This window comes from Hippopotamus amphibius, chromosome 8 (genome assembly GCF_030028045.1).
Source record: "Hippopotamus amphibius kiboko isolate mHipAmp2 chromosome 8, mHipAmp2.hap2, whole genome shotgun sequence".
Lineage (NCBI taxonomy): Eukaryota > Metazoa > Chordata > Mammalia > Artiodactyla > Hippopotamidae > Hippopotamus > Hippopotamus amphibius.
The window spans coordinates 51,926,087-51,940,527 of record NC_080193.1 but is presented as its reverse complement, the minus strand read 5'-3'; positions in this window follow the sequence as shown (position 1 = coordinate 51,940,527).

Below are 14,441 nucleotides of genomic sequence, written 5' to 3'. Positions count from 1 at the left end.
AAGATGGCCTTTGGGCTCACAGGTTCCAAAGGAGACAGCCAAAGAAAGCCCAAGACAAACATAGATAATGACCCATTTTCCCAAGGTCACCAGTGTATTAAATCCTTCTTTCCTTGAGAAGAATAGTATGAAGGGGCTGAAGAGAAACAGAATTTTTCTATTTAAAATTATTTTTCCTCAAAAAATTAAAAACAGAACTAACATATGATCCAGCAATTCCACTTCTGGGTATATATCCAATGGAAATGAAATCACTACTTTGAAGAGATATCTGCATCCCAATGTTCATTGCAGCATTATTTACAGTAGCCAAGATATGGAAACAACCAGGTGTCCATCAACAGATGAATGGATAAAGAAAATGTGATACACACGCATGCGCGCACACACACACACATATATACACACTGGAATACTATTCAACGATAAAAAAAGAAAACCCTGCCATTTGTGACAACATGGATGGAACTTAAGGCATTACTCCAAGTGAAATAAAACAGAGAAAGACAAATACTGTATGATCTCACTTATATGCAAAATATGTAAAACAAAGAAACAAACAAAAAAAAGAGATCAGATTTCCTGTTAAGAAAATAAATCTGCCCTCTGTCTTGGAAGTAAACTCAATCTCTGTCCTTTCAGGATTTCTTTTGCTATGCAAACATTCCTGAAAAGATAGTCTGAGACAATAGCTGATACAAAATGTGTAGAAACATAATGGAGAATTGCTTCTCGACACAAAGAACAGATGGGACAAATAGAAAATAGCTAGCAAGCTGGGAGATTTTAATCCAACCACATTAGTGATCACATTCAATGTGATCAGATTAAACAAACCAGTTGAAAGACAGAGATTGTTAGATTGAATAAGAAGGCAAGACTGAACTATGCTCTCTACCAGAAACCCACTTCAAATATAGACATTAATAAATTAAAAATAAAAGAATCAAAAAATATATGCCATGTAAACACCAACCAAAAAAACCCGGAGTAGCTATATTAAATAAACAAAGTAGGTTTCAGACAAGGGGTATTATCAGGGACAATGAAGAATATTGCAGAAATGATAAAAGGATTGACCATCCAGGAAGACATAACAATCATAAATGTGTATGTACCTAGCCACAGAGCTTCAAAATAAATAAAGCAAAAATTGACAGAAGTGAAGGGAGACATAGATAAATTTACAATAATAATTGAAGAATTTAACACTCTGAGTATTTAGTAGAGCAAGCAGATGGGCAGTAAGAATATAAATTATGAATAACACTAGCAGCCATCTTGACCTAATAGACATTTACAGAATATTTCACCCAGCAACGCCAGACCATACATTCTTTTCAAGTGCACATAAAAAATTCACCAATGTAGACCATCTCTGAGGCCATAAAACTAACCTTAATAAATTTAAAAAGAATAGAAATCATGAAAATATGCTCTTGAGCCATTATAGAATTAAACTAAAAATCAATAGCAGAAAGGTATCTGAAAAATTCTTAAATATTTAGAAATTTAACACATTTCTGAATGACAAATGTGTTAAAGAAGAAATCTCAATAGGACTTTAAAAATAATTTGAAATAAAATGAAAATTCAACAGAAAAATTTGTGGGATGCAGCTAAGTCAGTACTTAGAGGAAATTTTATAGCATTATGCTTATATTAAAAAAGAAGAAAGGTCTAAAATTGGTAATCTAAACTTCTATTTTAAGAAATTAGAAAAGAAGAACAAAGTAAACACAAAGCAAGCAGAAGGAAGGAAATAATAAGTGCAACAGCAGAAATTGATGACATTGAAAACAGATAAACAATAGAAATATTTCATGAAACCCAAAGCTGGTTCTTTGGGGGAAAACAACAGCAACAAAAATAGCAAAATTGAATTGATAAGCAGACTGACTAAGAGAAGAAAAAGAAGACAAATTAGAGTTTTTCGGATTTTCTGTAAATGTAAAATTATATCAAATGATAATGTTTTAAAAGATATAGGGCTCTTCTCTCACCATAAAAGATGATTGTATTATGTACTCAGTAAATATTTGCTGAAATAAATTGAGCTTGATATCCTGGTAGCATGGAGCAGAGATTAAAATCTGACAATAGATGATCTGGTATTTGCCAAATATGTTACCTCAAAGTTTAGATACTCTTTGTGAACTGAGATTTTTGCCTGAAGTTTAGTTTGTGAACGTCAATGTTCAGATTACTTAAAATAATTTTTAAGTTATTTCATAAAAGTATTTGAATTTTGATTATGATCTTTTTACCAGAAAATGTCGTCATAAGTCTAAGGGAGGGACTCTTAAAAATTAGTTGCTAGTGCACTTCAAAGAAATGAGTTCTGGTGTATCATTTGAAGCTCAATGCATTTAGTGAGCTTTGCCAAAATTTCCTTTGACCTGGGATTGAATGGGTGTCTATCTTGGATGACTATCTAAGGAAAGTTCAATTCCAATTCTATTGTATTACCTGGAATTTATATATCTCTGTCCTAGTAAATACCACTCTTTCATATTGCCTTTATACATTATAATTGTTTACATGGTTGTCATAGTCGTGGCTATAGTCATCATTAATTTACCCATCAAAGTGAAATTATTGCTTGCAAGGAATTCCATTCCCAGTGCCTACCAGGTCCTCCTGTACAGAACAGGTGCAGGCAAATACAAAACCCTGGTCCTGCGCAGAGTCGTTTTGTATTTGAGTTTTACTGAGAGAAGCACGTGTTATTTTAACCTTTTCCTACTTTGCCTAGCTTGAAGAATTTTTTGAAGCTGGTCTGAACACGTTTTATTCCTCCCTGTGGGGTCTCTTTCTCCCACAACTTCTGTTCTCCCATTCCTTTGGGGGTTGCTTTTGCATGCATTTTTCTCTTCCTCTATTCACTCCCAAGCTTTATCATTTTGACTTTGGCTTTGTGCCTTCAAAAAGTTTGACAAGCCCTCTAGGAGTAAGAGCAAAATGATCCAGGAAGGTAGTGATTGAAAATAGATGTTAAATTCTCAGTATTGTTTTGCTATATTAATTTGTGTTGAAATTTTGGGTGATGAGGGAAAAAAAATAACAAATGTATCTTGAAAAGAAACAACCCAAGCTGTGTATAATACAGTTTTGCCTTCAAAACATTTGTTTCTACAACCTTAAGTGGAAATTTCCATACAAAGCTTCTCCACTGGCAGTCTGTGAGTTAGTTTCACTTCTCCTTAGTTAGCTTTAATACACTCTCGAGCTAGAAAAACAAAAGTTCGTTTGAGCCAACTATAGTTCTGGATTGATGGAAATCTAAAGACATGTAGATTCTGCTTTAATGTGTTTTTGCTCTGCTATTTGAAGTAATACCAGCTTTATGGAGAGAGGGCGAAGAGTTTGGGAGGCAGAAAGACAGAAGGGAAGAAGGCGGTTCATAGGAAGGTGAAAGACACAGTGAAATGCCACCGTAACACTCTTTAGAAGGTCCCACATCACCTGGCCCCTTTAGATGAATGATTTTCAGTACATTTTATATCCCAGCCCACAGTCAACACATGCAAACACACTCACATTCACAGGCAGATATATGAAACACAATTTCATAAAACAATATCTTTCCTTATACCTGACAAATGCTGATGTTCTCTATTCTATGTCCTTGGAAATTGTTGGTCACAAATGACCAAGTTAATTTCATGACCCAGTAGTATGTGGCAACCTGCGGTTTGCATAACTGCTGTAGAGATCTCAACTATTCATTTCAGTGGATGAATTCTCACATTTCCTTATTTTTCAGTAAACGTTGTCATCATCTTCTTTTTCTCATCTCAAGCAGTGGCCCATTCTATTTGTTAAATGGATCATGACTTCTGACCCAGTTAAAGACTTGGAGATGTAAATAAAGGGAAGATTGAAACCCTGAAAGCCCAGGGCTTAAATGTCAGGAAAGTAAATTCACAGACCAGACCTGTTGGAAACAAATGGGAGGTTATGTGACAATGAAAAGAAATGAATAAAGAAAACCTTTTAATCACAGTCAGAATCTGAGTTTAATATAAGCAAGGCACACATTCTGTTCAGTAAAATACATGCATTTACAGATGAATAAATATTCAGATTTCATCCAATATCAGTACATTGTATAGAAGGAGATATTGGTAGCCCCTCCTTCAGTGGAACAGTAATGGACTTTAAGAATTTAATTGAATCCACCCATGGAGCAACAGGGGTAAATGCTATTACAGTTTAACGTCACTCCTGAGTAATGGCCCCACCTCCCCATTCCAATCAAAAAAAGCAAGGCAACTTTACATAATACGGGGACTGCTGGCTCTGTCTGGGGAGGCCTCAGCTCGTTACCTTCTGGAGAAAGAACTTTCTGTCATTCATGGAAAAGACACCTGTGCTGAGTGGTTCTCCACTATGGGCTGCACATAGAATCACAGGTGAGCTTTTTATAAATACTGATTCAGATGAGCCATCAGGATGAGTACGACTTAAATGAAAGGAAGCAAATGCTGGCGAACACCAAAAAGGAAATCTGAGCTGAGGACCCACAACTCACCATTGGGTTTTGCCCTCCTTCCCATCCATTTCTACCCCAGCTGTTGTGAGAGACTTGGGAGGCAAAGGGTGTCAAATTTTCCAGCTGAAGCCCTGGGGAGTCCACACCCTTCCTGCTCAAAATGTAGTCCACACATCAGCTGTATCGGCATCACCTAGCAGCTGGTTAGAGCAGGTGGAGCAAATGACAGCAGCCCTGGATGTTGCTAAGGGAAGAATGGAAGGACCCCTGGTACTAGAGGCATATTTTCAAATAGAGAGACTCAAGAAAGAGGGTAATTCCCACACTGTTGGTGGGAATGTAAATTGGTGCAGCCATTATGGAAAACAGTACAGAGGTTCCTCAAAAAACTAAAAATAAAGTTGCCACATGACCTCACAATCCTAATCCTGGACACACATCTGGGCAAAACTATAATTCGAAAAAATACATGCACCACTATGTTCATAGCAGCACTATTTACAGTAGCCAAGACAAGGAAAAACCTAAATGCCCATCAATAGATAAATGGATAAAGCAGATGTGGTACATATATACAATGGAATATTACTCACCCATAAAAAGAATGAAATAATGCCATTTGTAGCAATATGGATGGACCTAGAGATTATCATACTAAGTGAAGTAAGCCAGACAAAGAAAGACAAATACCATATGACATCACTTATAGGTGGAATCTAAAATATGACACAAATGAATTTATTTACAAAACAGAAATAGACTCAAAGATATAGGGAATAGACTTGTGGTTGCCAAGGGAGGGGGATGGGGAAGGGATGGATTGGGAGTTTGGGATTAGCAGAAGCAGACTATTATACATAGGATGGATAAACAACAAGGTCCTACTGTAGAGCACAGGGAACTATATTCAATATCCTGTAATAAACCATAATAGAAAATAATAGGAAAAAAAAGAGGCTAAGACAGTTCCTTTTACTCATCCCTATATGACTGAGGGGAAGAGACAGTTGTCCAACATTTGGCTTTCTCAGATACTTTCCACTGTAAACACAACTGATAATGAAATTTCTGAATCTCATGAAATGAAAAGTCAGAGGGTTACTTGCTCTCTGTAATATAATGTAGGTGCCATAAGATCACAGAATTTTGTCTATTTTTTTCCCTGCTACATCCCCAATACCTGAATCATCTTCATTTCCCCTACCCCCATACAGACACACACTCTAATACACACAAGCAAGCTCTGTATATTGGTTTGGTTGAGATAGGCTGTGTTGCAGTAACAAACAACAAACAACAAAGCTTCTCATTAATAAGAGAAGCTACTACAATGAGAAGCCCACGCACCGCAAAGAAGAGTAGCCCCTGCTCTCCGCAATGAGAGAAAGCCCTTGCACAGCAATGAATACCCAACGCAGCCAAACAAATAAAAATAAAATAAAATAAAATGACGCCTCCTCATTTAAAAAAAAAAAAGCTTCTCACTTACACACAAGGTCAGTATATTTCAGCAGAGGAGTTCTGCTCGTGGTGTTTACCAAGGGACCCAGGCTAATGGAGACTTCATCTCAATGTGTGCCTCTCAAGCACCATGGCAGAGGTGAATCAGCTTTTAAAGGCTTCAACCCAAAGTGACCTAACACTTTCACTCACATTTCTTTGGACAAAGCAAGTCACATGGTCACACCAAACCTCAAGCGGGCAGGAGAGTGGAAACATATGGTGCATCCAGAAGGAAGAGAAGGAGAAATATCTGGTGAACCACACTAGTGACTACCAGGACTAAATAAAGCTGATGAACCAAGTTCTATGGAAACATGGAAAAATAAAAGAATAATTATTTTTCCTAATGAAGGTTAATGATACAACTTTCAACACACTTCCAAATGTTAACCTGTTCAAAGAAACTGGAATTGTTTTTTACATAGACTCAATTTCTTAATGCAAGAAAATATTCTCCACTTCTGAAATAAATCATGTTTCTCTGCTCCTTTTTCTCATTTTATTCCCTCTCATATGGAATATTCCCCTTCTTCATTTCTTCAGGCGTTTGATGGATTCTTATGATGTGAGTATAGAAGTGTGGGCCGGAGCCTGTAATGTTAGGTAGAGTCATAGCTGATGAATGACTTGAGGCTGTCTGGATGGAGGTCTTCAGTAGTCTGCCTAAGATTTCTCTCTTCTTTAACAATGTTTTACATAGACCTGGATTAAGACACGGAAGGCAAACGTACCGTATTTTCAGATGACTGTACATGGTGAGTGGGGGTTAAGTAATGTTGGCTAAAAAAAATCAGAATACAGAAAGATATTGTAACAGAAATATAGGGAAAACCATAGGATGAACTTAACAACAGGCAAATGAAATCCTTACTTCCAAGTGGAAAAAAAAAAAAAGACAATTACATAAATACTTTACATATTTACATATCACTTTGTTCTAATACAAAGGTATGGTAATCCCTAAAAAATATGGAATTAAATAAGGTCATCTAAATTAAAAGTAGATGAGATAGAATAAAGAAAACAAAATCTGGGGCAAAGAAGGGGCCAAGAAAGGAGGTTAAAAGTCCCTATCATGGTGATGTATGAGGTATGGTAAAGTGTATAAAAACAAGATTGATAGATACAGTGTTCAAGATGACTGTGGACAAAACAAAACAGCTTTCAACATGGCTCAGGACGGAGTCAGGACAGGGCTGACAAGAAGAGGTCAGCTTATGTGTCAATTCTGATTGATTGGTAAGTGGATTCTTGGAGCAGTGTGAGAGGAGGGCTTCTGAGACTGGGTCTAACAGGAACAGATTTGGTCATATAGCAGTCATTAGTGGAAATGGGGTGGAACAGCATTTGTACTGGGTATTTGGCAATCCTAGGCCAAATCCCTCCATTTGGTGCTAGAAAATGTATACAATCAGGGAGGCAGATGTCAAAGCCAAATGGTCAGGAGTGAGGAAATTAGCTAGGGTTTAGTTAAGCGGTAGGTCCGGTGGTGGGCTCTTTCAACACCAATGCCAACTCTCTCTTAGTGTATGGAAACGACTTGGGCCGCCTCTTACAGGACCTGAAGCCTCCTTCATAAATATGAAGGGATTTTGGTGGGTGTTAGGATGTATTTGAAACATTTGGCTTGGGAAAGGTGGACTCTGATATGCAAGTCTTCCACTTTGGAATTCCCCACCTCATCAGAGAGTCTTTATTATGTTGCCTTCTGCTCCCATTGTCCATCCTGGAGTTCCTAGTCCCCCATCTATGTTATCATGGGGTTGCTCAAGACAGAGTGGAGGATGGTCTCTTATGAAAATTGCCAAGTCGAAGCTCCCTACTTTCAACTCACAACTGTCACTTCAGGAGTGCAAAAGAGGGAGAAGTTTCCTGCATTGAGTTCTGAGTTTAACTTACATAAGTTCTGGGTAGGTGGTTTCTGTCCCCCAAATGTAGAACTTGGAGAGAGATTTACATGGAGCAGATAGCGTGGGATGAAAGTGTACCAATTATCTTTTGCTACATAATGTATCACCAAAATCTAGTATCTTAATAACTTTTCTTCTTTCTCATGATTCTGTGGGTTGGGTGGACATTTCTTCTGGTCAGCTGATTTCTGCTGCCCGCTGGTGGCTTAGCTGGTGGCTGAGTAGGCTAGGACCAACTTTCTCACCTATCTGGTTGTTGGCTTTATGTGATTCGGGTGAGAATTGAGCCATGCAGTCCTCCCAAGAGTAAGAGAAAGTCCCAACCCATGAGCACTTTGTAAGTCTTTGCTTGTATCACACTTACTGTTGTACCAATGGCCGAAGCAAGTCACGATGACTACACTTGAATTCAAGAGGTAAATATGTATTCTTTACCACTGGATTCAAGGGGAGAGATACTGATTCCACCACTGTCCCTTAAAAGGAACTGCTAAGTCATATTGCAAAGAGGTGTGTGTATAGGAATGGGAGGTCTTTGCAGCCATTTTTGCAGCTGCCACAGAAGAGGGCACCTGCTAAGCCACAATGAGCAGCCTAATCAATCCTTGCAGATTGTCCTCACATCCCTGTGTTTTAAAATTGGAACTGGAATCCCACTGTCCCACTGAAACACTTTCAAAGATGTTGGAAATTTGGTCCTGAACATTTAACTTAAAAATGACCTTTAAAAATACAACCCATTTGTAATTTGAGGTTTACCTGTCTTGTTGGCCAAAATAGGGTTGCAGAAACGGGCTGGTGTCTTTCTTTAAAAAAAAAAAATCATTCTGTATGCTGACAGTCAGAATTCCTTTTTGAGGTGGATACAGATGATAGCCTCCTGATTTGAGTTCAAAGTTTGCCCTGTTTCATTTTTTGGCTGGTTATAGTCAGAACTGCTATTTTCATTGCAGAGCCAAATGATTGTTTATACTTCTATTGGATCATTCTTTATATACCATTAGCAATGACATGCAAAGCATAAGGGACTGAATATTTACATCCAAAATTCTGAAGAGAATATTCTCCCTTTGGCAGATACAATTGCTCAGGGCCGTAAGGCCCAGTAATAAAGAACCATATGTCATTTATGGATTGTACATTGCTACAGCAATGTCTTTCAAGCAGCTCAAGCTCTAAATCTCCCTGCTTCTCACTCTGTGTCTGAGTGTGACTGAGGGTTGCTTGGGTGTTGCTTGTTAAAGAAACCTGGAAGATGATGAAGAGAACTTTCTTTGACTTTTCCTAATGGGTAGCCCCTCAGAGTTGTTTTTATACATGGAGTATTGTTATAATGGACAGCATGGCAGGATTGAGGGTTTAATGCAAAAAGTATTTCTTAGGTATTTAGGGAGATTCTGAACTTGAGGTTGCTCTGATGATCCATGGAGCAAAAGGCATGTTCCTCGGCCTCAGTCAGCTTATATACCAATCAGGATGTAAGACAGGAGCTTACCTAATTCTAACAGCAGACAGAATATGCTGAGTCCCAAAAAGAATGCAAAGAAGGGAATGTGAAGTTTTAAGGAAGGAAGGAGCAATATTGTTCAACTTACATTCGCAGTAACGATGACATGGCATTTAATCATTGATTTTCTTGTCCCCTTGAAGGCAGAAGCTAAGGCTTCCCTGGGTTTTATCATCTCTATGGCCTTTCAAAGTGCCTACCACCCAGTAGAATAGATGTCGATGAATATATGCAGAATGAATATAAGTGGAAGAATGCATTGATGCACTTAGCAGGAGGCAGAAAACTTTGTGTATGTGCAAAATTTTGCAAGGTGCTTAGAAGAATTAGCAGACACCGGTGGATTTGGGAGAGAAAGCATTTGTGATGGAGGGCACAGACTGAGCAAAGATTTGGAACTGGGAAAGTACAAGACATTTAGGAGAAAAATTAATCCAGTGTGGATGCAGCGTGGAGGATGCATTTAGATCCTAGAGCTTCCATGGTAAAACGGAGGTGCGCCTCAAGCCACGGAAGGTACCTCTTTGCTCCTTTCCTCTCCTCCTTAAGGAATAAGCATCAACTCATCCATTCTATCTTTGATTCCAACTGGAGATTTGGGCAGAGTAAGGCAGAGCAGTAACAGGGAGAAGAGCCAGCAGTGACATCAATGGTTCTTGAGCCCCTAGGTAGCGACCACCATCATCATCATCCTAATGACAATAATAGTTCCAAACTTATGAGCTCACACTAGCTGTCAGGCACTGTGCTAACTACTTAACATGGCCATCTTATTTTATTCTTCCAACAGCCCTATATCTTGCTTTGACAAAGAAAGCAACACATTCTACACGGAGATATTTGAATATATAAGGCAGTCATATTTTTAAAAAAGCCTAATTTTATCTTCCCTTTATAGTCCCCAATAACTTTCATATATTACTCATTTTTATTAAATTCATACTGATAGCATAAATCAGTTTTTATCATAGAAGGGAAGCAGTTCAGCTAGTGGTTAAGAACATGGACGCTGCAGTTATACTACCTAGATTAAAATTCTGCCTTTGGCACTTTCTGTGTCTCTGACTGTGGACGGAAAATGTATCCTCTCTATACCTCAGTTTCCTAATCTGTAAAGTGTAAATGATAATAGAAGAACCTACTTCATAGTGTTGTTATGAGAATTAAATGAATTATTATTTGCAAAAGGCTTAAGAAACACTCTATAATTGCTGGTTATTATAACTGTTACAACATCCATTCTACAAATGGGGAAACTAAGGCACAGAAAGGCTAAGAAATCTGCCCTGCACCACAGTTAGCAAGCAGTGGGACCCAGCATACTGACTTCAGGGTACCACCTGTATGCCATGAAGGAACCAACCCTCTCATGGGCCTTTGATTGTCCATCAGAGTTGCATCTTTGGGTTAGTCTCAGTGGACTAACCCAAGCAAATAATCTTAAGTGAACTTTCTATTTCTTTTTGTTGGAAGAGTTTTAAAGCTGACTGCTAATACTAGGAAGGGCGCCAACCTCTGGTCTGCTGTTGATTGCTTTCTCTGTACAAGGCATGAAAGTCAGGGATTCAAAGAAGTCAGTGACAGCACTGTTTAGCTCAAAGAGCTTACAACCAATTATAAGTAAACAGATGAAATGTATTCATGAGAAAATTCCAGCATAAGGCATGTTTTATGACTGTTTGCCACTATCATAGACAAAGAGGAAGCAACCCCTATTTCACGATGGGCTACAGTGATTGGGAATAGAGACTTCTTTGGGGATATAGGAATTACCTTGAGTCTTGGAAGATTCAGCCAAGAAGAATTATATCCCTGGGGTGCAGGTAGATGTGGGAGGTGGTGGGGTGTGTGTGGGGGGGGGGGGGAGGGGGCGGGAATGCAGAAGACATGCTCAAAGTGTTACTGGAAGAATATGTAGAGCATGTCTGGAGGACAGCTGAGATGGTGGGCAGATTGGGGTAAGGAAACAAAACAAGGAAACAAACTGTAACATGAGGACCAATATATAAGCGTGAAAGGAAGTATGAAATAATGGTGGTAGGTCTGAAATGAACCCCACTGCTTCATCTGGCACTTCAGAGCATAGATACTTTAATATTTCAATCTTGCTTTTTTTCCCTAAATGAATATAATTTTTATACAGGTTAACCGAACCGGGAACTCTACAATGTTTGGGACAAAAGCTTTATATTTTTTATCTCCCCATTGTTCATTACCATAATGTCTATCAATATAAAATCAGAATGTGTATTTGGTCAGTGTTCTTCTAAAGGCAAAAAATAAAGGAGCTCAACCCTAGAAGAATATCCTCTAATTACTATCACACTATTTTGATCTCACGCTTCGAAGCAAATGGCTTCTCTTTTGGTCATTTATTGATTTCCTCGTTCAAAGTTTTTTTGTTCCCGTATATCACCATTTCGCACACATCTTGCTTGATCTCTCTACTTGATTGCTATTATAAATTTTACCTTCTTTTCTTGCATGGTTCAAGCCTTTTTTTTTTTTTTAGTTAAAACACATGAATAAGTAATAAATAATTACATTATTGATCTCTTCTAGACATCTTTGCTGGATGTGAAGCTGCCATTTCCTAAGCTTAGCGTATCTATGTAGTAAAAATTAGCTCTAGCTTTACTGAGCTTGTATTAAAATTTTTTTTCTATAACATTACCCTGTCTTCTTTTCTTAAATGCCTTTCCTATAATTTAATGAAAAAGGACAAAAGTAGAACAGAGGAAAGACATTGAAAAATGGCAATGGGGAGGATAAGAAAAATGCTCTTTAAATCCAGTGACTATGAAGGATTAACTTTTTCAAGTGCAACCATACTTATAAAAGTTACTGGGTTTTGCTACTTTTAAAAACGTAGGATATAATTTCTCTTTGAAATGATTCTTAAGGCTATTAAATAATTATAGGTGCTCTCATCACTAAGTCATTTTAAAGGTTTATCACACTGGTTAAATCTGGTGAGAAAACTGGCTTGTGAGCCCATGTGTTTTCTGGTTTCTTCCAAATGTGATTGGAATTCAGTAGCGTGCAGTTTGGAAGCCCTACAGAACAACTTGATGATGTTATTTACCATTACAGGTATTTACCATTGCAAGGCCTTTCTTAGCAGCTGATGCTGCTTATGCAGCCAATGTCGTTAGGAGCCTCAATGCATGATTATAATATCTTCAAGCCCAGACCACTTGAGGTCTGTGAGTAAGAATGCCCCACTCGTCTTCATGTTAGTAGCTTTAGCCCAGGGATGACAATGGAAGAGAAGAGGAATTAACGTGAATTAGGGTCCACTGATAAATTGGACAGTTTCACATTTTATGGTTATTTACTCCTTACAAAGTCATATTGTCATCCCGCCTTTGAGATGAAGACTCTGAGACTCAGGTTAAGTCACCTACCCAAGGTCACACAGATAGTAAATGGCAGAGCAGTGGTTGACCTTAGATGAGTCTGTGAGGACTGCCATCTTCGCAGGGGGGACCTGTTGCCTCTGTATCAATAGAAGGAGTTTCGTTTTGTAAGAAGTATGTAATGCAGAGATGGGTTTGGGCAGCTTGTCAGTCTGGAAACAAGGCTTGAGAGAAGCTGAGGTCCAGAATCCTTCCCTTCTCCCCTCCTCCTCCCTTGAATGGCCACCTCCAGGTCTATCCTTTACCTTCACCTAAGCCCTGGTCTCTGGGGAGGATTAACATGGTAGTGAATAGTCAAGATAATTTCCTTAGACAACAAATACCCATGAGAAAAACTATAATTCCAAGACAACAAACATGAGGTTTTTTTTTGAAGGTACTGACACTTGGCAGAAAAATGTCAGTTTGCAGTTTGCACAGCACGCTTTAGGAAAATATCTTTCTAGGCAAAATAAAAACAAAAGCAAAATTTAAGATATCTCTGTAAAACTGGGCATCTGTATAGACCTACTTGGGGGGTGTGGAAAAGGCACCCCTGACTGTCGGCGAAAGTAGTGGAAGACCAGGCAGGGCAATAAAATGAGGCCAGATGAAGCTGGGGCTCTGTGTACAACTGCTCTCTCCCAAAAGGCCAGGACTGTGCGCTGCCAATAGGGGCAGGATGGGCAGTGGTTTACACTTACATCATTTCAAGTGAAGACAACGGTGTCTCAATTCTTCCATCTGTAAAGCGGGGGCAACAATGGCATTTACCTTTGCAGAGTTATATCAGAGTAATAATATATATTGGCTTGGCCAAAAAGTTCATTCCGATTTTTCCATAAGATATTTTGGAAAAACCTGAACAAACTTTTTGGGCAGCTCAATAGCTACAATGAGACCTGCTCCCTAGAAAGCGCTATGCGTGGATTGGCTCTCAAACCAGCTATTGAATTGCCTCCTCATGTAGTCAGTCAATGAAACCCTGAAAGATACAAGATCTCATTATGACCCTACAATGTGACAAAAATTAGGAAGGGTAACTTACCCAAAAAATGCATTTCTAAATCCCATAGCAATGATTTTACTTCTCATTCACTACTTTGTTGAATTCTTCAATGGGCAAGATAAAATGGAAATTGTCATTATATATTTCTTTGCAGCACCCACCATCACGTGTGGTCCACCATCTGTGGCTTACCAAAATATTGGTGAATTGTTGATTCACCCCTAATCTTCTGACAATTCTTTCATTATTAGTGCTTTAATAGTGCTGTCAGTGAAGACAAATACAATTCAGCATATTTCTCTCTCCTCTCTCACCATCTCTCCCTCCCTGCTATAAATCGTTATCTATTCACAGAATAAACAACATCTGAATTCCCTGGTGCCCGACAACCCACTGATTTCACTCAAAGGTTGTCTCATCCGGCTGTGAATCTAGAGTCTGGTGTCTGAATGGCGAGCAAGATTTATTTTCCCTGGTGGTTGGAGCTTATCTATTTTACCAAGGCAAACCCCCATTCAACAAAGGAATAAACACGGAGAGGAATCATTTGCATAAAATAAGTGAATCCCATCGATAAACCCCATCTATTTTGTCATCAGAGAACTGGCCCCATGCTAGC